This window comes from Anabrus simplex, chromosome 5 (assembly GCF_040414725.1).
Source record: "Anabrus simplex isolate iqAnaSimp1 chromosome 5, ASM4041472v1, whole genome shotgun sequence".
NCBI lineage: Eukaryota > Metazoa > Arthropoda > Insecta > Orthoptera > Tettigoniidae > Anabrus > Anabrus simplex.
The window spans coordinates 185465529-185487165 of NC_090269.1; the positions used below are offsets into that span (position 1 = coordinate 185465529).

At 41.0% G+C, this 21637-nt stretch overlaps 1 protein-coding gene across 4 annotated transcripts in view; it reads right to left on the reverse strand.

Moving 5' to 3' along the window:
• Positions 1 to 21637, reverse strand: part of ced-6 (PTB domain-containing adapter protein ced-6) — a 352928-nt gene that overhangs the window by 141235 nt on the left and 190056 nt on the right. The window contains exon 1 of one of the 4 annotated variants that reach the window (XM_067147221.2): positions 11352 to 11481. The exons of the other annotated variants lie outside the window; for them this stretch is intronic. The gene's annotated coding sequence lies outside the window, so the exon portion shown is untranslated. Of the gene's footprint in view, positions 1 to 11351; positions 11482 to 21637 lie in introns of those variants that run through there. 4 annotated transcript variants of the gene reach the window in all.

Genomic DNA, 21637 nt, shown 5'->3' on the forward strand with positions numbered 1-21637 from the left:
GCGCTCTCATACTTGCGGCAGAAAATGTAAACGTGGTAACCTACGAAGAAGTAACTGCAGTCTTTCGCGTTTTCCTCGTGCAGAATGCAACGTTAAGTACAAGTAACAATTCATCTCCCATACCGACTACCTAATTAAATTCGTATAACTTTTTCAACGATCCGAAGCGCATTATCTCAAACAAAAAACAGCCGAGTGCGTATTCAATTGCATGGGTAAATAACTTAGTGTGTGGGCAACCGTATAGTTTCAGTTATATCCAGAAGTCAAGTCTACGGAGGTAAGTATTCTAGAAGTCTGTGCGCAAATGGAGCCCTTTAGTCACCCTGGAGAGAGAACGAACTTACGCGCGGACTGAGGACCGTTGTGTGTATCGTGAGTTAAAATGGAATAGTGTTAATGGTCGTCGTTGTCGTGAGAAGTATTACACTGCTGTTTAACGCTGTTATGCCGTTTCTATTTAGTTTAGTTTGGCACCGTTTATGAGCGAGTTACTGGGTTGATCAAGGAACAGTCGTCATGCATTGTGTGGCCAGCAGCCCTGCGTTCAAACCTGTCAGTACTGGGTGACTGACTTGTGGGCGCAAGTCAATCGGGATAACAGTCTTCCAGGGAATACCAACGAACCGGACCGTTTGCTGTGGAGAGACTTTTAAACAGTCGACAATTAAAGAGTTCATTCATGATTGAACAGCATTGTGTGTAAGCATTTTAGTCATCCTGAAATAAATTAGAGCGATAAAAACAAACTTATTCGTAACATTTATCTAGCACTAATTCAGAATTAATGCAGAGCTCCGTTTACCTCGAACTGCATATAACAATGCGTGTGTTTAGGAGTTCGATTCTGAATATGCAACTATATTCATTAGGTGATGACGGGATACGACTTATTTGGGCCAAGCTATCTGATATACCCTTGGACAGCTTTTCCTCTTAGAAAAATTTTCATGCTCTTCCTATTTTACAGATATCCTCGCTCTTCGAACGATCGAACCTTTTCAATGGTGTTATCAGGGGACTTATCTAGTTGAACTTCCCCTTAAAAAGTAATTCCCCACGCTCAGAGGGTTTTTTCCGTTCTATACCTTTTGCACTCTAAGATGCAGCTCTCTAAGATTAGTACGTGGGATTTTGATAACCTTAGACGAACATGTTTAATTTTCAACGCAGAAAGACAAAGCGTATGCAGCACCATTCTTCACAAGAACGATACTTGCTTGTACAAATGTAGGTTCTGAAGCTATTTACCGGATCGAGAAAGTTGGAATGGACCTCCTTCACGGTTAATTGATGAAAACGGGCTTCATGACAATTGGGGCAGTACATTCGGTACGAGGGATCGGAGTTATAGTGAAGGCCAAGGCTCGCAAGTCTGGTGCTCTTTGGTAGAGCTGGGGATAGACTCCACTTTCCTATGCTGAGCTGGCAAAGGGTAAATCTACACCATGACAAACATGTGCTATTTTGTTTCCAGACTGCATTTGTAGGGTGACAATATGACTATTTGCTTTTGAAATGAAGTACCCTTAAGTTCAGTACAGACACTAAAGGAAACTGTACAGCAGTAGGATGAACGTTTGGTTTTAGCGATCGAAATCCCTAAGTTTCAAATTCAGATATCGAAGTAAAATACCATTTTGATTTTAAGGGAAAATCTCTGCACAGCAGGGAGGACAGTCGTTGGAATATAATTGAATCCACGAACGAAACCTTGTTACACTTATAAACGAATATAGTGCATTTGAGTAATATCGTATGTAAGAAAATCGTTTACTACCATTTCTATTTACACTGCGAGAATTTTTGTTTTTGTTTGCTAGTTGTTTTACGTCGCACCGACACAGATAGATCTTACGGCGACGATGGGACAGGAAGGGGCTAGGAGTGGGAAGGAAGCGGCCGTGGCCTTAAGGTACAGCCCCAGCATTTGCCTGGTGTGAAAATGGGAAACCACGGAAAACCATTTTCAGGGCTGTCGACAGTGGGGTTCGAACCTACTATCTCCCGAATACTGGATACTGGCCGCACTTAAGCGACTGCAGCTATCGAGCTCGGTGCACTGCGAGAGTAGGTCCTCTACTGCGTTGGGGGAGAACCTTATGAGGTGTGTGGTGATTTCACCAGATCGGCAATGTACACGTCTGGACCGAAATAGGAACGCAATCTTCTATGGAAGAATCTATCAAAATTTTGTACATTGGTTTTACCTATGGTAATACAATATTTGGTTTACTCTTTAATACAAAATGTTTCTAATACACACTTTGCCGCGAGGCCACTGAGCTAGCTGCAAATATGGAATTGTGGAGGCAAGTAGTTAATTCAGAGAATTGAAAAATAAACATAAAAGTATAACAGTTTATAATACAGATATATCGAAGGTAATAAACTTTTGTAGTTCTATTACGCAAGCACCTAGCGAGGTGCTAGGCGGTTTGGGTCACGTAAGCTTTCAACTTTCATTCAGGAGATAGTGGGTTCGATCTCTGTCAGCAGCTCTGAAGGTATTTCTCTGGTTTCCTATTTTCAGACCACGTTAATAAAGGCCTTACTGTAAACTCTTTCCTTCCCCACTGTTGCTATTACACCAATCTGTCTCCGCGCGACGTAAAACTGTTGTCGGCAAGGTGACAAACTGCGTTTAGAGCTATTTGTGGCCAATGTTACCAATGTCAGACCCCTTCTCCTTAAAGTGCAGAGAAACATGTTTTAACCAGACAAGAGATCTGACCGTACGTTGTTCCTCTTGCTCGTGCTTGTAATCAGCCCATCACTTCTCGTGTCTGGAAATGAACCATTTCAACCAAGCAAGAGAGGGAGCTACAGGACTGCCACTGTGCGTGGTTTAACGGACTCGCAGACTAACGTGAAGGTAGACCTCATCCTGGAACTCTCGCAATGTTCATTAAAGCTCTTAATTTACTTATAGCAGTTCTTGAGCAGGTGGGTTCCCATTGTTGTAGATTTACGGCCCCGCCAACGACATAACAGTATCCTTGTCAGGTCAAGCGCTTTGTTAAGCGATTATTCTCAGAAACAATAGCTGAAGTAAGTAAATTTCGTTATATGTACATGTAGGCTACCCAGGCCTGCAATCTTGGAACCTGAAATCAGATGCAGTGAGTACGATATGGAAATTAGTATTTCCAAGCCTGAAGTGATGTCGGTAGGGAAGAATCCTAAGAGAATTCAATGTCCGGTATTTAGGATATTTAATCTCCTAGGATAGTACAGAGACTGAATCAAGCTGCAGCAAAGCTAATTCAGTGAGCTCACGGTTGCTATCAACAGTATTCTGCAAGAAAAATCAGCTTCTGGACTTAACTCTTATACTGGTCTATTTTCAGATCAGTGCTAGTTGGGTGTGCTGAGGATATCGTGAGTTAGAAGTTACAGGCATGAAAGTAGAATGGTTGCTGGTACATACAGGTAGGAACAATGCCGAAAGTGTACTCTGAATGAGGAGATTAAGGTTAAGTTAGGAGTGAATTTTATTGATCAAGCTGCACGTATAAATCGGCCTCTAGTGGGTTCGCGTGAGGCGAATGGAGGAGGGTAGGGTGCCTAGGAGAATAATAAACGCTTGTTAGACAGTTTCTAAAGATTTAAAGCTAAGAGATATGCATCTAAACGATGTCGTACAGCTAGTTATAAAGAGTGTTGTGGAGGCGTTTAGTAAATTCACAGAAGCTTTCAGTGTATAAAGTATGCATGTGTCTGCAAGGTAGCCCATGCACGTGTTGAATGTTTTAAGTTGTCATCAATACAAGAAGAGTTCACTCAAGAAAGAGAAATGTTAAACCGAATATGGACTGCTCCCATAGCTAGTTCCGGATATTAATTCACCAACACTGAAAACTTGTTCAAGTTCATTTCAGTTGCAGTGTCCAGTCTGAGAAATAGTACGTCTAGAGGTTGGCGAAAGATTCTGACACTATTTTGTTTTATGTCGTATCATTTCAGGTCTTCTGTTGACCAGGGATAGGATAGGGCTGGGATAGGGAACTAAGATACCCTGGTACAGCTCTAGCATTTGCATACTGGAAACTATGAAAAACAATCTTCAAGAGCTGCCGACTGTGGGAGTTCTAACATCCTACCGCCTGAATGCAAGGTAACAGTTACACACTCTGAACTGCGTAGCCAAGACACAGTAGAATGATATTTCCTGTCATGCTTGGCTCGAAGGAGCATATTTACGCACATAGGCCTCCAGGCTGTTTCAGTAAACGTGCAAAATAAAACAAGAAGTGAGGGATACTCTGCTGAACATCGAGATAAGCTGGCTTTTTAGACGCTAGGTTGCCGAAAAGGATGTCTGAGTTTTCCGGATTATTTACAGGTAATTTTTACATATCGCCATTGAACCTGTTATGTTCTGTAATCTAAGGTTAAACATTGTAAGAATTGTGAAGGAATTCTCACCCTCCATAGTGTGGGCCGCGGGTCAGTATTTCTGCAAAAATAGGAGTTTTCGCAGGCGCAACGATGTACAGTATATCTTTAGTTTTTACACTACTTATAGTGTTTAGTGTGCAGTACCATATCATTGACAAACGAGTACGTGGAATTGTGCAAATAATCCGTAAAGCACGATTTTATTTTGTTTTATATCTTATCATTTCAGGTCTCATGGTGACAAGTTTGCTGGCTTCTGAGACACTGGATTCCTGAGAATATTTCGTAGAAAATAAACAGTAAATAATTTTATTGGCTTCACGTCCCACTAACTACTTTTACGGTTTTCGAAGACTCCGAGGTGCCGGAATTCAGTCCCGCAGGAGTTCTTGTACGAGCCAGTAAATGTACCGATACGAGGCTGACCTTCAAATATCACCGGACTGAACCATGATCGAAACTGCCAAGTTGGGGTCAGAAGGCCAGCGCCTGAACCATCTGAGCCACTCAAGCCGGCAAGGTGTAGAACACGTATCACACTGTCGCCTCTAGCAAGCGAAATAGGTCTACTCAACGTGTATTACAGTGCAGAAGCTACCGCTTCGTATCTCGTACGGTCCAGCGCAGATCCTGTTACACGAGGCGCACTCAAGTCTGCCTGCAGAAAAGTTTTCACATCCACTTAGGCTTGAATTGTGTATGTTGTGACTGTTTTGAGAGTTGCAAACGCCATATGTAGGCATGGATGTACAATTGCTGTCTTCGCAGCATACCGTTTTAATATGAACACTTTAGTGAATTAGACTACAAATCTTGTTAACTTATCACCGACCGAATCACCTCCTTGCTTGTCGCCATGGACACACACACACACACACACACACACACACACACTAGCTAATTCCTGAGAATCCCTGTCCAGAAGTGAATTTTAAAGACGTTTATTGTAGTTTTAAAAAGTATGTATTCTAAATGTAATTTATATTAGTGAGGTTTTACGCTTATTTTTAGTTGTAAATACTCTTAATTTATGTGCATTCACATTATTTCGTATCTTCATTTTACTCTAACGGTAAGGTTTCAATCTAGGTAAACTCGAATTACAGGGAATTAACAAAATGTATTCAAACAAATATTTGGACTGGTAGACAAACTTTCATGACTAATACCGATCGAACACTAGTGAAGAGTTCGTCGTTCAATTTGTATAGGGACTTTTCACGAACTCATCCTCCAGCTGCCAACTATGGCGATTAAGAAAATATCAAGGAAAGATCTGCAGCCTTCAGAAGTTACCCACTACTTACGATAACTGCAATGTCTAGGACAAAAGGATGTCGTTAAGCAATCATTACAACTGTGCGTGGTTTGCAGGACAGCGAAACTGCCACCTGTGGCATTGTTTTAGACCGTAAGACTAATAATGTAAATAATGGAATAAATGCTTTAAATATTGAGCAGCTCGGCCTCGTTCCCATACATTGCTACAACAAGATGTGCGTCATCGTCAAATCATGTCATCAACATAGCGAAGCGTCCCACTGCTTACAATAGCTGGCCGAAGTCCGCGGGGTGTAGCAATCTTCCACTTCAGCTTGTTGAGCCTTAACAACACAACAGGTGACTAGACTCTGGTCCGACAGTATTAGGCTCATGGGATCAGCGGAGCAAAGTGAATATTAGTGTCTACCAGTGGCGGCTGGTGGTATCTGAAGCTGGATATTGCACCAACATTTTCAGTGTCACATTTTTAAAGCTTATAGAAAAACAAGTAATGAACTACATTCCTACCAAAACAGTAATATTTCCTGGGTTGTAATTGCCAGATGTAAGAGGCTAATTATACACTAACTACAGTTACTCTTAAGGTTGGCTTTACGTCCCACTAACGACTTACAGTTTTCGGAGACGCCGAGGTGCCGGAGTTTTTACATGCCAGTAAATAAACTGACACGAGGCTCACGTATTTGAGCACCTTTAAATTCTACCGGACTGATCCAGGATCGAACCTGCCACGTTGAGGTCAGAAGCCCAGCGTCTTAACCGTCTGACACAGTTCCCTTTGCCTCAAACAGAGAATTTGCCATTTTGTTATTCATTGAAGCAAGATGTTTGCAATATTGTTGGTGGTCCGGTATGTTGGGGAAAAGAAATTGCCCATCAAGTTGGCCGTGCGGTTAGGGTCGCGTGGCTGTGAGCTTGCATTCGGGGTGTAATGGGTTCGAACACCACTGTTTGAAGTCCCGAAGATGGTTTTTCGCGGTTGCCCATTTTCACACCAGGCAAATGCTGTGGCTGTGTTTTAAAGCCACGGTCGCTTCCTTCCAACCTGCGTCGGTGTAACGTAAACGAAATTAGTAAATTTAAAGAATGGGAATGAATTACCTTCGCGAGAGGAGAGCAAGTAGGAATGAAGTAATCTCCGCAGAATGGCGTAATCTAACGGGAACATTTGGAATAGTTTCTCGGTAGGGGACTTCCTAGCCTTGTGCAACTCCCCGAGACCGATACCGGCGAGCGTGCTACCTGATGCTATACAGGCTCCTCCCTGCTGAGGTACATTGCGGCATGCGGTCCGCTAGGGAGTTGCTGTAGGAAAGCAAACCACCTGAGTGATTCCGAGCCAACAGCGTTTGCTGGTCCGTTACGAAGCATTAGCACAGCAAACGACCGAAGATGGTTGATTTTAACCTATTTTCGAATACATGTTAGGTTTATTAAACTAAAAAAAATAGAAGAAAAGACAACTGAAGTGCAAAATTATTTGGAGTAGTGCAACCCTGCAACAATACCACGCACTGCCCCTGGTGTTTACGAATACCAGAGTCACAATTTGTATGTACGAACAGTAGCCTAAAGTATGTTAATTGAATACGTATGTAAAAAAAGTACCATAATATAAAGAAACAAATGTACCAAAATCTGACCTGTAGGAAATCTTGGCTGTTACAGTATATAAGGAAATTTGTCCCGAGATTTTCTGCGAAGCTCTAATTTGTCATGGAAAAATGTTTTATACAATGAAAATTGTCTTTCTACAGCACATAATGTCACAGTTACCCGACACTTTTACTATGACGACAGTTCTATATCCATTATTTTTATTTAATACCTGACTAAGCTAATACAATACAATTTAGCAGAACAGTGCGAGTGCACGAACATTTTTGATTTTTTAATACATAAAGGACAGCATAGATTTAGTAAATTGCTAGTAATTAGCCGCTGACAAACTGGACAAGGAACATTTTAATAAGACAGGTACGTATAACATTTACATGCGCTATCGAACATTTGTTACATTGGCTGCTAAGTGGATTATTACTGCATCTCTGTAAATAGTTATGAAGCAAGAAGCATTTTGCATACAAATTTGGGTTCTAACAATGGTACTTCATCCTCCATAGGGGACGTAAATTGTGCTAAAAGCCGAAGACTAAGTTGCAGTATCTGAACACCTTTAAGTGCCACCGACTTCAGCTGGGGTCGAATCTGCCGTCTGGGAAACAGAATGACTAATAACGGACTGCGCCACCAAGGTCACCTTACAATATTACGCATGTTCTACCGCATGAAGCAATATAGTTTTTAAACATCTCAATATACAGAGTGTCAATAGAACATTTTGAGATGGGGAACATGGAATTGGAGGAGAGATGGATTTTAATATGTTCACTATTATTTTACAGCTAACTTTAAATGGATATGGAAACATTATCCAGGATCGCAGTCACCTGTGACGCGAATCGAAACTTTACGCTGGATGATGCTCAGTTACACCACCCGTTCCATACCCCATCTTCCTAGAATACTACTATACATTGCACTAAATACTGTGGTCAAATTAACCCCGTCTCTTAAAACGTTTGGATCAATGACAATATTTCACTAATACTAGTGAACTTCTGTAAAAACAGGCAGATTTGGCAGAGCAAATCATTTGACCACCATCAGCAGGATTACGTCTGTAGCACAATCAGATTTCATTTCAGAGTTTGACATTAACTATGAATCGTCGACGTACTGTTAAAACCTGTCTGGCCAGGTTTGTCTTGCAACGATGAGCGCTGAGTAGCGGAAATTAACCTAACACCCCGAAGGGTTTTGGTCACTCAATCGAGGGAAACTCTTGAAATTCACTATGCAGCTTTTGTACTCCAGAGTTAGGAGTCTGTTCACGTGCTAGGGACGACCTAATGGAAACAGACTAGAAGCCGGGATAAGCCGACCTCTAAACATGACACTTGTCCTGGGAGTGAGAATTTGCCACTAAAGGTGGATGGGACTTCATTCGTCTAACGGTACAAGATCAGGTAGGCAAGGTAAAACCACCGGATTATTTTTTCCGAGCGTGCACGTTATGGAAGTTAACTGCCGCTCATGTTCTGGTGAAAAAACAACTGAAGTACAGGATTTTAGATTCTTCGGCCACATGTCACTAAGACATGGTGTCATTTAAAACATACTGCTGGTAGAGAACCGAAGAAAATTTCACTCTCCAGCAACGTACGACTACCGTTTTAGTGTCAGACCAGCCTCGTAAGGTCCAGCAGGCCACGGGTGCTGGATGGAAATTCTGGTGGAACAGGACTATTCGTTACATTTTCCTGAACTGAGATCTTGGTTTCATCATTTCAGATTTATATATTTCAAGTTTCACTTTCACGACCAGCAACTCTTGTGTGATTTATATGGTTTACAGCCAACTCTCTCCAGCTAGTTTCCTCACAGCACTGAAAGGGAACGTCTCTACTGGAAGTGGTCAAGTTTAGTGACATAGACTTGAGTTTCTTCAAGTCATTTAACATTTGCTTTACGTCTCAGCGACATAGATAGGTCTTATGACTATGGGAGAGGAAAGAACTAGGAGTGGGAAAGAAGCGACCGTGGCCTTAAAGTACAGCCCCAGCATTTTCCTGGTGTAGAAACGCGAAACCACGGAAAAATCTTCACGGCTGGCGACAGACGGGTTCGAATCCAATATCTCCCGAGTGCAAGCTCAGACAGCTGCGCGACCCTAACCGCACGGCCAACTCGCTCGGTGTTTGAAGACTCAACGCAGGTGAAAATATGGAAAGAATAGCCATACTAGTAATTTATATAGCCGTTTGCTCTTAGAGATGTCCCTCGCGTGATGCCAGGCTCCTTCGAGGTTTTGTTGGTGCGAAGATCTAGAACACAGTTGGTTTAGATTTGAGAGAACGACCTAGAAGTTTCCAAATTCAAACAACACAAGTTAATCTCTGAGAAACAGCAGTCTGTTACCAATTCAATGCAACTATTATGAAACCGCAATCTTTAGGTGCTAGAATATGTGGATGTTTAAGCAAGGATAGGCGATTTTTGATATGTTTTTTTAGAAGCTGTCCAGTAGAGGCAGTGAAGGCGTGCTATGTGCACCCAGGACAAGTGTTAAGAATTCCCGTCAGGAAGTAGATGGCTCAACATTACTAGTTTGAAAAAATTCGAATTTATACTGCATACCGTACATGTCTACAGTATGACAACTACAGTAAACTGTACCTTATTTCATTGAACATTTGAAGGTATTGTAAAAAGGACATTAAGAGTTATAACAGTGAAGACCTCACAGTAGTTAAACCTTCCTGAAGAAATTTAGCAATAATGAAGGTAATACAAAAATTATCTCAATCGTGATATAGAATTTCTGAAATAAAAAATATGAAAGCAATGACAACCTTCATTTCCACCAGATCTGTTCAGTTACTGAACCTGATGATCTCTACAGAGAAAACAAATACAAATAGAAAAAAAGTGAAATTAATAACAAAACAATGGCAACATGGTAAACAATGCAATACAAGGTTAATGACATTTCCAAGCTACGAAATAAAAATAAAATAGAAGTGCAATACATTTATCCACTGAACGAACATAAAAATACGCATCTCAATACCGAAATTGAGCTTTCGGTGGGTAAAAGAAAAATTAAGAGGAAGAAAACAGGAATATTTGTAAGTGAATCTTTGTCTTGAGAACCGATTCTTTAAACATGCCCTATTGGAAGAAATCTGGGACCATGAGATCCAGAGATCAGGAAGGGTACGGGAATAAAGTTTCACGAAAAATGAGATTTCCAAAGTGTCGGAGAGGGGTGAGTGTTTCCACGCGGTGTTGACTTTAGTTTCAGCTTGCTATATCCATTGACGTTGGAGAGGAGAGTTTCTGGCGCGATAAGAATGGCGCAAATCCAACACTAATGCAGAAATAATGAGGTCTCCGTAGACTACCTTCTCCACTGCTTATGGATTCTGCGAAACGTCTACGAAATAAGGGCCCAATATTCCATGATCGGACACTGTACCAAATCGCAACCCGCACACTGTTATAGATTCTGTATATATCAGAGCGTCCAAACACTAAAACATAATTTATTGTAAATATTTCATGAATTTCATCCAAAAAACGACATGTTTGAGAAGAAATCTTTATTCTCATGAGTCATAGGGAAAACACTTATGCAATACTCTCTCATTCTTCTCCGTTAGACACTGAGCAAGTTTAATGTGGTATACAAATCCAACCAGCTCTTTAAAACATCCAACGAAGAGACCTATCGTTCAGAGTTTCAGCAATGTTTGACAGACTACACTTTGAGGACTGAATCCTGTTTGAGAAGTTATGCACGTTTCCCGTTTGTGGGGACTGCTCTGAGGCACCCTGTTGTCCCCCTTCCTTGCAATAAGACTTGACACGTACGACGGAACTTCATGAACACTTCGCTCCTCGCACGGTTTAACGTGAAGCAAATCCTGCCCATTCTGACGCCGCACTCTGTGTGACCGGAAATTATGTTCTCTGTTGTGAGAACTATAATTGCAGAAATAAAAGTTGAATTTAAAATATGGCAAACTATTATACTCCATAAGTAAATACTAGGGAAACGGACAGCAGATTAGCAAAGGGTATAATTTTCTTTTGTCACATACCGTAGTAGCGTTGAGGTCGCAACTGCACGATTCATTCATATTTTCTTCGTATTTTTACACATTCACGTTGAAACCCGACGTCCTCTGGTCATAGATTCCATTTTCTGGCTGCGGTGAATGATTTAATACAGGTTGTGGCTCTGTGTACATGAAGAGAAACTCAAGATTCAAAATCTGGTATTTAGTTATGGTCTGCGAATTCCTAAATGAATTAACCTCCGACACAATTCAATTCACTGATTTGTCCTCTCGGGAGACTGAAAATAATATTCGGTTTTCGGTTGTATGAAATAGCATGAAGCATTAGGGAACCAAAGAGAAAATCCACTAATATGAGCCTTAGATCTATTTAGGGCCCGTATAGATATGTTTGAAAAAGAATACAATGCTCATGCTTTGTGTAACTTTTTGAGTCCTAAGAAGCGCTGGGAATATTGAATTTCGTGTCGTGAAAACGGGGTCTTTAGTTACTAGGGAAAGCTACAGTCTTGGGCGTCTCACTCAAGCGTCAGCCGAATATGACAATTTTAGTTCCCATGATGTAGTCAAATTAAGATAAAATAAACACGCATCCACGATTATTAAACCGCAGTAGTCCCGAATGATCATGTCTTATTCTATTATAGTTACATAACATTCCCTTTAACATTTTGTAATCCCATATAAAGCGTTAACAGTTGCGAATAGGAATTTCAAAAGGGACACAAATAGCTATTTTCCGTAATTTTGAAATTATCAAGATTACAATGTTCAGAACTTAGTGTTCAACATCAACAAAGGATATGCCAAATGTTGGGGTTAATATTTCATTACGGATTTTCTCCTCGTATTACATTTGTGCAGAAGTCTTCTAAACTTTACACGAACTAATAATCTTTCGGTAAATCGCTTTTAAGGTGATCGAAAGAAATTGGCCATTTTCCGCATCATGAAATTAGAAATTATATTTTAAACTAGCAGTTACCCGCGGCTTTGCTTACGTGGATTTCGTAAAACAATATTAATCGTTCCTCGGTACTGTACTAAGACATTATCTGAAAATCCCTAGAGTATAAACATTCACCGACAAATTGATTTTCATTTACCGCGGAAACTTTTGTGAACCATGCTTGTGTTATTGCCTTTTGGGGCTATGATGACCATAGAACATGGAACTGTACATATGAAATCGAAAAAAAAAAACATTTTTAAAGGAGATTCCAAATATCACCAGTCGTAACATTTTCAGTTTTTGATACAGGCTATAAGAACCCCCATAAAAAGAATTTAACCCCTATGTCAGTCCTTCCCATTTTCCGAAAAAAAAAATCAATGTTTTTACTTTTAAAGGAGATTCCATATACTAATTTTCGCCTCTGTAACATCAGTTTGTGAGATGTATCCTCTAAACAATTTAACTCATTTTCACCCCACCCACCAAGTCGATTTTCCTAAAATAAAAAGTACGTGTTTATTTTAAGAGATTCCAAACAAGAATTTTCACGTCTGTAACCTCTTTTGGATATAAGTATCCTCACAAAAAGAATTCAAATCCTTTTTCATCCCACCCACGTTACATTCCCCACCAAAATGCGTGTTCCTTTATTTTAAAGGAGATTCCAAATACCAATTTCGAACATCTTCCGTTTGAGATATAAGTATCCTCCTAAAAGGTATTCAACACATTCTCTTTTTTTCACCCCCCCCCCCACTTAATGGGATTTTGCGAAAACAAAAGAAAGCTTTTCCTTATTTTTAAAGGAGATTTCAAGTACCAAGTTTTACGTCTGTAAACTTGGAAGTTAAGATATAGATATCCTCATTTAAAAATTTCACCCCCGCTTTTCACCCGCTTAGCAAAGGAATATCCAAAAGTCCTCCCTTAGCGAGCACCTACATTTTAATATAAATGTATGCTCAAAATTTCATTTCTTTACGTCCAGTAGTTTTGGCTCGGCGATGAATCAGCCAGTCAGTACAAGTTATTTTATATTAACTAGCACATTTCATTATATTGACGGGGTTGTCACTATTCTTCCCTCCTGACTGGTAATTTTCATCATTAAAGGATCGTCTTCATGCAAAAATACCACAATCCTAGCGAGTATTCCCAGAAGCACTGAAGGGCTAAAGCAACACAATGTCGACTATCCATTTATACTGAACTTGCTTCTGCACCTCCATTAGTTTACTGTTCGTACAGGTAAGCCGCGAGTAAAGCTGAAAGCTAAAAAGAACACCAGTCTAACATGGTACCGATACTGAAATGGATTTTAGAACCCCGAAGACTCAGTGTAACAGCAATGCACTGCAGAACAAAGCACCTTCTAGGACCCTTATCTGCACCTGTTAAGTCACGAATGAAGTTATCATGAATTGTTAGAGCACGTCCCACAGCCGCCCACTAGAAAGGGGCCGTGCCGGAATGCGCTGGTAAGTGTTTACAGCAGTCAGCTGGTCCACACGTGCTGCTGGCTATTAGCACTGCGGAAAGGGATTTAAATATGATGTGCGAGGCCGGCTTAAGGCTGCTACAACACATGCACTTGCCGAGTATTTCGCATCAAAATAAAAATCAATTTTTCACCAATATCTGCCATCGAAAAGTATCAATCTGTATTGGCGATTTAAATTAACGATGAGAAAGAAGTGAAGCACGTCGCCTTAGAACGAGATCCAACAGTTTGCTATATCCAGTATTATTCATGATCAGACAGGGAGCAATGTTCACGGCATCGAGTTAGTGTTCCATGTAGTTAGTATGAAGACGTGTGGCAGCTGACTTTTCCAATTAAATTTCTAAGTGGATAGAATCCATAAAATACCGTTACTCGAAAAATTATTCTTACACGTGAAAATGCTGAGTTTACATTCATGGCGTGTCTGGATAAATATTTATATGCACAGCGACTGTATGGATTACGTCTTGTATATTAATGTCTGAACGTCATTTTCCCTATTTTATTTCATCAAGAGGTCTAGATAGTTGATCGTACAGGTCCACGCATCTCGTGCAAGTATTCGTATACCATGTAGTCACTTGCAGGGCCCTTCTCAGGCTCGCGTATCTGCAGTGACACTCGAGTACTGCAGTCCATGTACAATCGCTGTGTACGTTTGCAGTTGACGCAAGATCGAAACAAGGGCACGAAACCTGAACGGAAATAATTATCAAGCTTTCAGAGGGACAGGGCGTTTAATGCTCGAACTGTGAGAAATGATCCAAAAACTAGTGCCTCTCACATTGCTACAGAGTTGTGAAGTGGGGCGTTAAGGTATGTACGGATACTGTGCGAAATACCTTGGAAAACAGTAGGATATAATTGTACAGTGTCTAGGAGAAATTTTTGTTAGTGCAAGGAACCGCAAGTAATGCCTAGAATTCGCTTTAAAACGTGTGGATAAGACGGGCGAATTTTGGAAGCGTGGGATTTTCACCGATGAAATTAATAATACAACGTATTTGTTTCCATTGCGAGAACATTTAGCGTGGCGAAAACCGAACACAGAACTGGACTCCAGAAATCTCACTCCTACAGTCAAAAATTGAGGGGGCCCCCGTTCTTGTCTGGGGGCCATGAGTGCTGCCGGTGTTGGAAATTAGTGTTTTATAGGTGGAACCATGGATCACAAATGCTACAACACATCTTATACCCAGCGCTAGGAAACTGGAACAATTTCATATTCATCCAGGACAATCATCCAAAACACACCGCCCGTAACACAAAGATGTGGATACTTGATGTGCCATGGCATCTTTTGTACACTCCCTCAGTCTCGCGACATCAATCCGACAAAGCAAGCATGGGAGATATTTGACAGAAAATTGCGATCCAGTGTATTATCAAACTGGAATGATCTCCAGACTGCCATACTGGTAGAATGGAACAACATTACGCCATCGGTTACCAAGAACTTAGTTGCTTTCTGTGTGTAAATCTTTAGAGGGAATGTGGTTGTCTTGTTTCAGACGTACCTTCATATTGAAAGCAATTGATGGTAAATTGCGGACTGAAATCCGTGTTTTATTTATATTATGTTTTGATATTTGCCCTTAATTCAACGCACATGTGAGTCCGGTTCTCGCATAATGTGACTTGTACGAATACATTTTCGAGTATCTGTACATATTTTTTTCCTAATGGTCTAACGTCTCACTTAAGTATTTTGGAGACCGAGTATGAAAGGGCTAGGACTGGGAAGAAAGTGCCCGTGGCCTTCATGTACAGCACCAGAATTTTCCTGAACTGCAACGGGAGAACTCTGAAAACCATCCTCGGTGCTGCTGATAGTGGACTTCCAACCCACTCCCAAATGGAGGCACATCGTTCTAAAACAACCTACCCGGCTCGCTGGAAATAATTCATGACTATTATATTTAAAATGTCAAGTTTAGACTAACACTTGTTAAAAACCTCATTCTTGAAAGAAGTTAGACACTTATGAAAAAAAAATTCAAGTGGTTCTATAATAAACTGGCGTATTTCTTTCAGTGCCGGGAGTGTCCGAGGACAAGTTCGGCTTGCCAGGTGCAGGTCTTTTGAATTTACAGCCGTAGGAGACCTGTGCGTCTTGATGAAATTAAAAAGAGACAAACACCCAGCCCAATGCCAGCGGAATTAACCAATTATGGTTAAAATTCCCCACCCTGTCGGGAATAGAACCCGGGACCCCTGTGACCAAAGGCCAGCACGCTAACCATTTAAGCATGGAGCCGGACAGTGGTTCTATAGAAACCTGTTCATGTTCAAAACCGATTGTTTTAGATTCCACGATTTTTACTTTCTATAGTGCAGTATTTGGTTAGTAATTAGCTGTTAGACCGGAGTGTATTCATAACTAAATAACTTCCTGACATCTCTGCTTCCAAACATTTAGTATAATTTGTACATGTACTGTATTTGACTAAATATTTAACCACTTTAATCATATGCTTACGGACCACTAAGCAAGAATCATTCTCATATGATTTAGAGAAGACTTTGCCCCCACCCCCTGTCCCCCGTGCTAAGTGAGGAAAGTTAAAATCTAAGGTTTCAGGACAGCTAAAGCAAGTTTTGATTACTTGTGTAAAATCCATTTTTATATTTTTATGGTTAGCTTTGTGTTAGCCACACAGGGCAAGCTGCAGATGTGAAACACCCAGAGGTAAGATCTTTTATGCGTAGTGCAATCAAAACCTTATTTTCAAATTCCCTAGTTTGTCGCTTTCGCTAGTTTTTAAGAGAGATTTGTTTCTGTCAGAAAATGGGTGTAAGTAAAAGGAAATCAAATCTTATTCGAACCAAAATAATGTTATTGTTTTTGTTTTGCTATGTGCTTTACGTCGCACCGACACAGATAAGTCTTATGGCGACGAGGGGACAGGGAAGGACTAGAAGTGGGACGGAAGCGGCCGTGGCCTTAATTAAGGTACAGCCCCAGCATTTGCCTGGTGTGAAAATGGGAAACCACGGAAAACCATTTTCAGGGCTGTCGACAGTGGGGTTCGAACCTATTATCTCCCGAATACTGGATACTGGCCGCACTTAAGCGACTGCAGCTATCGAGCTCGGTATTTTGTTTTACAGAGAACTCCTGAGAGTTGCTAAAACAGCTCAAGTTTAAAAGTTCTAGTTTCATTAAGTTTCAGAGATACAAGAAACTAAGTTGTAAACATTTTTACACTGAACTCCAAATTAGGGATATTTTGAACGCCCCTTCTTAGGCAGTCCTATTAAGTATGTGTGCCGATAATATTTCATACATACATTGCCATACTGTTATGCCTTTCAGCGTTCCGTCTGCAAGCCTCTGAATTTACTAAACGTCGCCACAATCCTCGATTTACAACTAGTGTTGTGGCCTCATTTAGTTCTATCCCCTTATATTTAAATCGTTAGTAACTGAGTCCAACCATCGTCGCCTTGGTCTACCTCTACTTTTCTTACCCTCCATAGCAGAGTCCATTATTCTCCTAGGTAACCTATCCTCCATTCGCCTCAGATGACCCCACCACTGAAACCGGTTTATGGGTACAGCTTCATCCATCGAGTTCATTCCTAAATTAGCCTTTATCTCCTCATTCCGAGTACCCTCCTGCCATTGTTCCCACCTATTTGTACCAGAAATCATTCTTGCTACCTTCATGCCTGTTACTTCTAACTTGTAAGACATCCTGAGTCCACCCAGCTTTCGCTCCCGTAAAGCAAAATCGGTCTGAAAACAGACCGATGTAAAGATAGTTTCGTCTGAGAGCCGACTTCCTTCTTACAGAATACTGTTGATCTCAACTGCGAGCTCACTGCATTAGCTTTACTACACCTTGATTCAATCTCACTATATTACCATCCTGGGAGTCCGACTCGTTGGCTGAATGGTCAGCGTTCTGCCCTTCGGTTCAGAGGGTCCCGGGTTCGATCCCCGGACGGGTCGGGGATTTTAACCTTAATCGGTTAACTCCAATGGCCCGGGGGCTGGGTGTTTGTGCTGTCCCCAACACCCCTGCAACTCACACCACACAACACTATCCTCCACCACAATAACACGCAGTTATCTACAAATGGCAGATGCCACCCACCCTCATCGGAGGGTCTGTCTTACAAGGGCTGCACTCTGCTATAAAATAGCCACACGAAATTATATTACCATCCTGGGAGAACACACTATCTAAATACTTGAAATTATCGAACTGTTCTAGCTTTGTATCACCAATCTGACATTCAATTCTGTTGAATTTCTTACATACCGACATCAATTTAGTCTTCGAGAGGCTAATTTCCATACCATACTCATTACACATATTTTCAAGTTCCAAGATATTAGACTGCAGGTTTCGGCACAGTCTTCCATTAAGACCAAGTCGTCAGCATAGGCCAAACTGCTTACTACATTTCCACCTAACTGAATCCCTCTCTGCCATTTTATACCTTTCAGCAGATGATCCATGTAAACTACGAACAGCAAAGGTGAAAGATTACAGCCTTGTCTGACCCCTGTAAGTACCCTGAACCAAGAACTACTACCATCAATTCTCACCGAAGCCCAATTGTCAACATAAATGCCTTTGATTGATTTTAATAATCGACTTTTAATTTCATAGTCCCCCAGTATAACGAACATCTTTTCACTCTGTACCCTGTCATATGCTTTCTCTAGATCTACGAAACAAACAACTGCCTATTCCCCTCGTAACATTTTTTAATTACCTGGCGCATACTGAAAATCTGATCCTGATAGCCTCTCAGTGGTGTGAAACCACACTGGTTTTCATCCAACTTCCTCTCAACCAATGATCGCACCCTCCCTTCCAAGATGCCAGTGAATACTTTGGCTGGCATACTAATCAATGAGATACCTCGGTAGTTGTTGCAATCCTTCCTGTTCTCTTGCTTATAGATAGGTGCAATTACTGCTTTTGTCCAATCTGAAGGTATCTTACCAACACTCCATGCTAATCTTACTATTCTATGAAGCCATTTCATCCCTGCCTTCCCACAATACTTCACTATTTCAGGTCTAATTTCATCTATTCCTGCTGCTTTATGACAATGGAGTTGATTTACTATTCTTTCCACTTCCTCAAGCGTAATTTCACAATCATTTTCCTCCTCCCCATGAGCTTGGCTGTTCGCAACACCATGATTTCCTTTTACATTGAGAAGATGTTCAAAATATTCCCCCTACCTCTCCAGTGATTCCCTGGGATCTATTATGAATTCACCTGAATTACTCAAAACAGTTCATTTCCCTTTTCCCTCCCTTCCTAGGTTTCTTTATTACTGTCCAGAAAGGTTTCCCCTGCTGCTTGACCTTGCCTTTCCAGGTTATTACCAAAATCTTCCCACGACTTCTTTTTGGATTCAACAACTATCTGTTTCGCTCCGTTTCTTTCATTTACGTACAAATTCCTGCCTGCCTCGGCCCTTGTTTGGAGCTGTTGTTTACAAGCTGCTCTCACTTCATCATTCCACCAGGATGTTCGCCTTTTCCCACCTTAACACACAGTTGTTCCTAGGCATCCCCTTGCTGTTTCTACTACAGCATCCCTGTGTGCCACCCATTCACTTTCTATATCCTTAACCTGCTTACTGTCTACTGTTCGAAACTTCACTAATCATACTCACGTACTTTCTAATTTCCTTGTCCTGGAGATTTTCTACCTTTATTCGTTTGCAGACAGATTTCACTTTCTCTACCCTAGGCCTAGATATACTTAGTTCACTACAGATCAGATAGTGGTCCATCATAGAAAAATCCCCGGAAAACTCTTACATTCCTAACAGATTTCCTGAATTCAAAGTCTTAAGATATAGTCTGTTATGGATCTGGTACCCCAAGCCTTCCATGTGTACCGGTGAATAGCCTTATGCTTGAAGAATGTATTCATAACAGCTAAACCCATACTAGCACAACTCCAGCAAACGCTTCCCATTCCCATTAGCTTCCATATCTTCTTTACACTTACCAATCACCCTTTCGTATCCTTCAGTTCTATTCCCAACTCTCGCATTGAAATCTCCCATTAGCACTATTCTATCCTTTCTGTTGACCCTTACCACGATGTCACTCAATACGTCATAAAACTTGTGAACTTCATCCTCATCTGCACCCTCACATGGTGAATACACGGACAATTCTTGTCCTAATTCCTCAAACTGACAAATCTACCCACACCATTCGCTCATTTACGTGCCTAACAAACTATGTTGCGTGCAATGGTATTCCTGATAAAGAGCCCTACCCCAGATTCTGCCCTTCCCTTTCTAACACCCATCAAGTACACTTTATAATCTCTCTCTTCCTCGTTATCTCCCCTTACCCGAATATCACTTACTCCTAGCACATCCAGATGCACTCTCTTTGCAGACTCGGTCAGTTCTACTTTCTTCCACAAGCCCCATTAATATTGATAGCTCCCCATCGAATTCCATTTCGTTCGCCAAGTTGTTTCCAAGGAGTCCCTCGCCTGTCAAATGGGAGTGGGACTCCATTACTCCCATAGGTCCGAGGCTTGCTTAAAATGTTCTGAGCTCGGTAAATTCATGAAGCAGGATGCTACCCTACTTGCACGTAGTCCAAGTAAGGATCTCTCCTCTAACGGGTTATGGACCACCGGTGAATTGCCTAGTCCTAGCCGCCTGAGCACAAGTAGGGCCACGACTCAGAATATGTCCGAGAGGCCCACTCCCATTCCATAAAAACTGGTATCCCGACTCTCAGGACCACTTACTAGGCCACTCAGCCGTTGCCCATGGTTCAAGATATGGGACGTGACTACAGTAACTCAATATTTCATATTTATTTGAAATTTCTTTGCGTAGTTCAATATGCAATAAGGATTTCCATTACTTGTGTGATGAAAATTTTAGTTCCAGGTCAAAAGTATGTGCTTATTTTTTTTACTGCAATCTGCCTTAGTATATATAGGAATACTGGAATTCTTTTGTATTTGCTTTACGTCGCACCGACACGGATAGGTCTTATGGCGACGATGAGGAAGGAAGGGGCTAGGATTGGGAAGGAAGCGGCCGTGGCCTTAATTAAGGTTCAGCCCCAGCATTTGCCTGGTGTGAAAATGGGAAACCACGGAAAACCATCTTCAGGGCTGCCGACATTGGGGTTCGAACCCACAATCTCCCGAATACTGGATACTGGTCGCACTTAAGCGACTGCAGCTATCGAGCTCGGTATACTGGAATTTTAGCAGCACTGAAGGTTCCTTAATGTGGTAGTGAACTTACAAATATTGAACACTTTCAGATCATGCCATATTTAGTTCAATAAACGTATCTCTAAGAAAGCAAACTGTGCTGCGAGTCAGTTGTGTCACCCACATGAATGGCATGATAGATTACACAGTCGCTTGATTTCTCGCTAAGTAATATTTGGATGTTTGGAATTTCGAAATGTTTGTAATGCCAACAAAGATTAGTCTATATATGAAAATATATTTTAAATTGATATGTTAAATTATTAGACGTTTAAGAACTTATTTTTATATTTTATGAAGATGAATAAAGCATGTAGTTAAAATTCTAGTAAGCGTTGAGATACCGACACTGCAGAAGCCTGTACAATTTATTTGACGCATCTCATCTTAGAATTACAAAAATACAAAAATTGGAAGTTCGGTAAATTAACATTAATCCTGTAAAAAGAATAACCATAATCTAAACACGTTTTGCATAAGCAACAATTATTTACTTTGCGTAGAAAATCAATAAATAATGCTCTTTTCACCCCCTTTAAGGTAGGACTTCTGTTCCGCTTGAAGTACCATTATCACCTTGTCCTTACGTGTTACAACACGGTATGTGTCTTGTGTA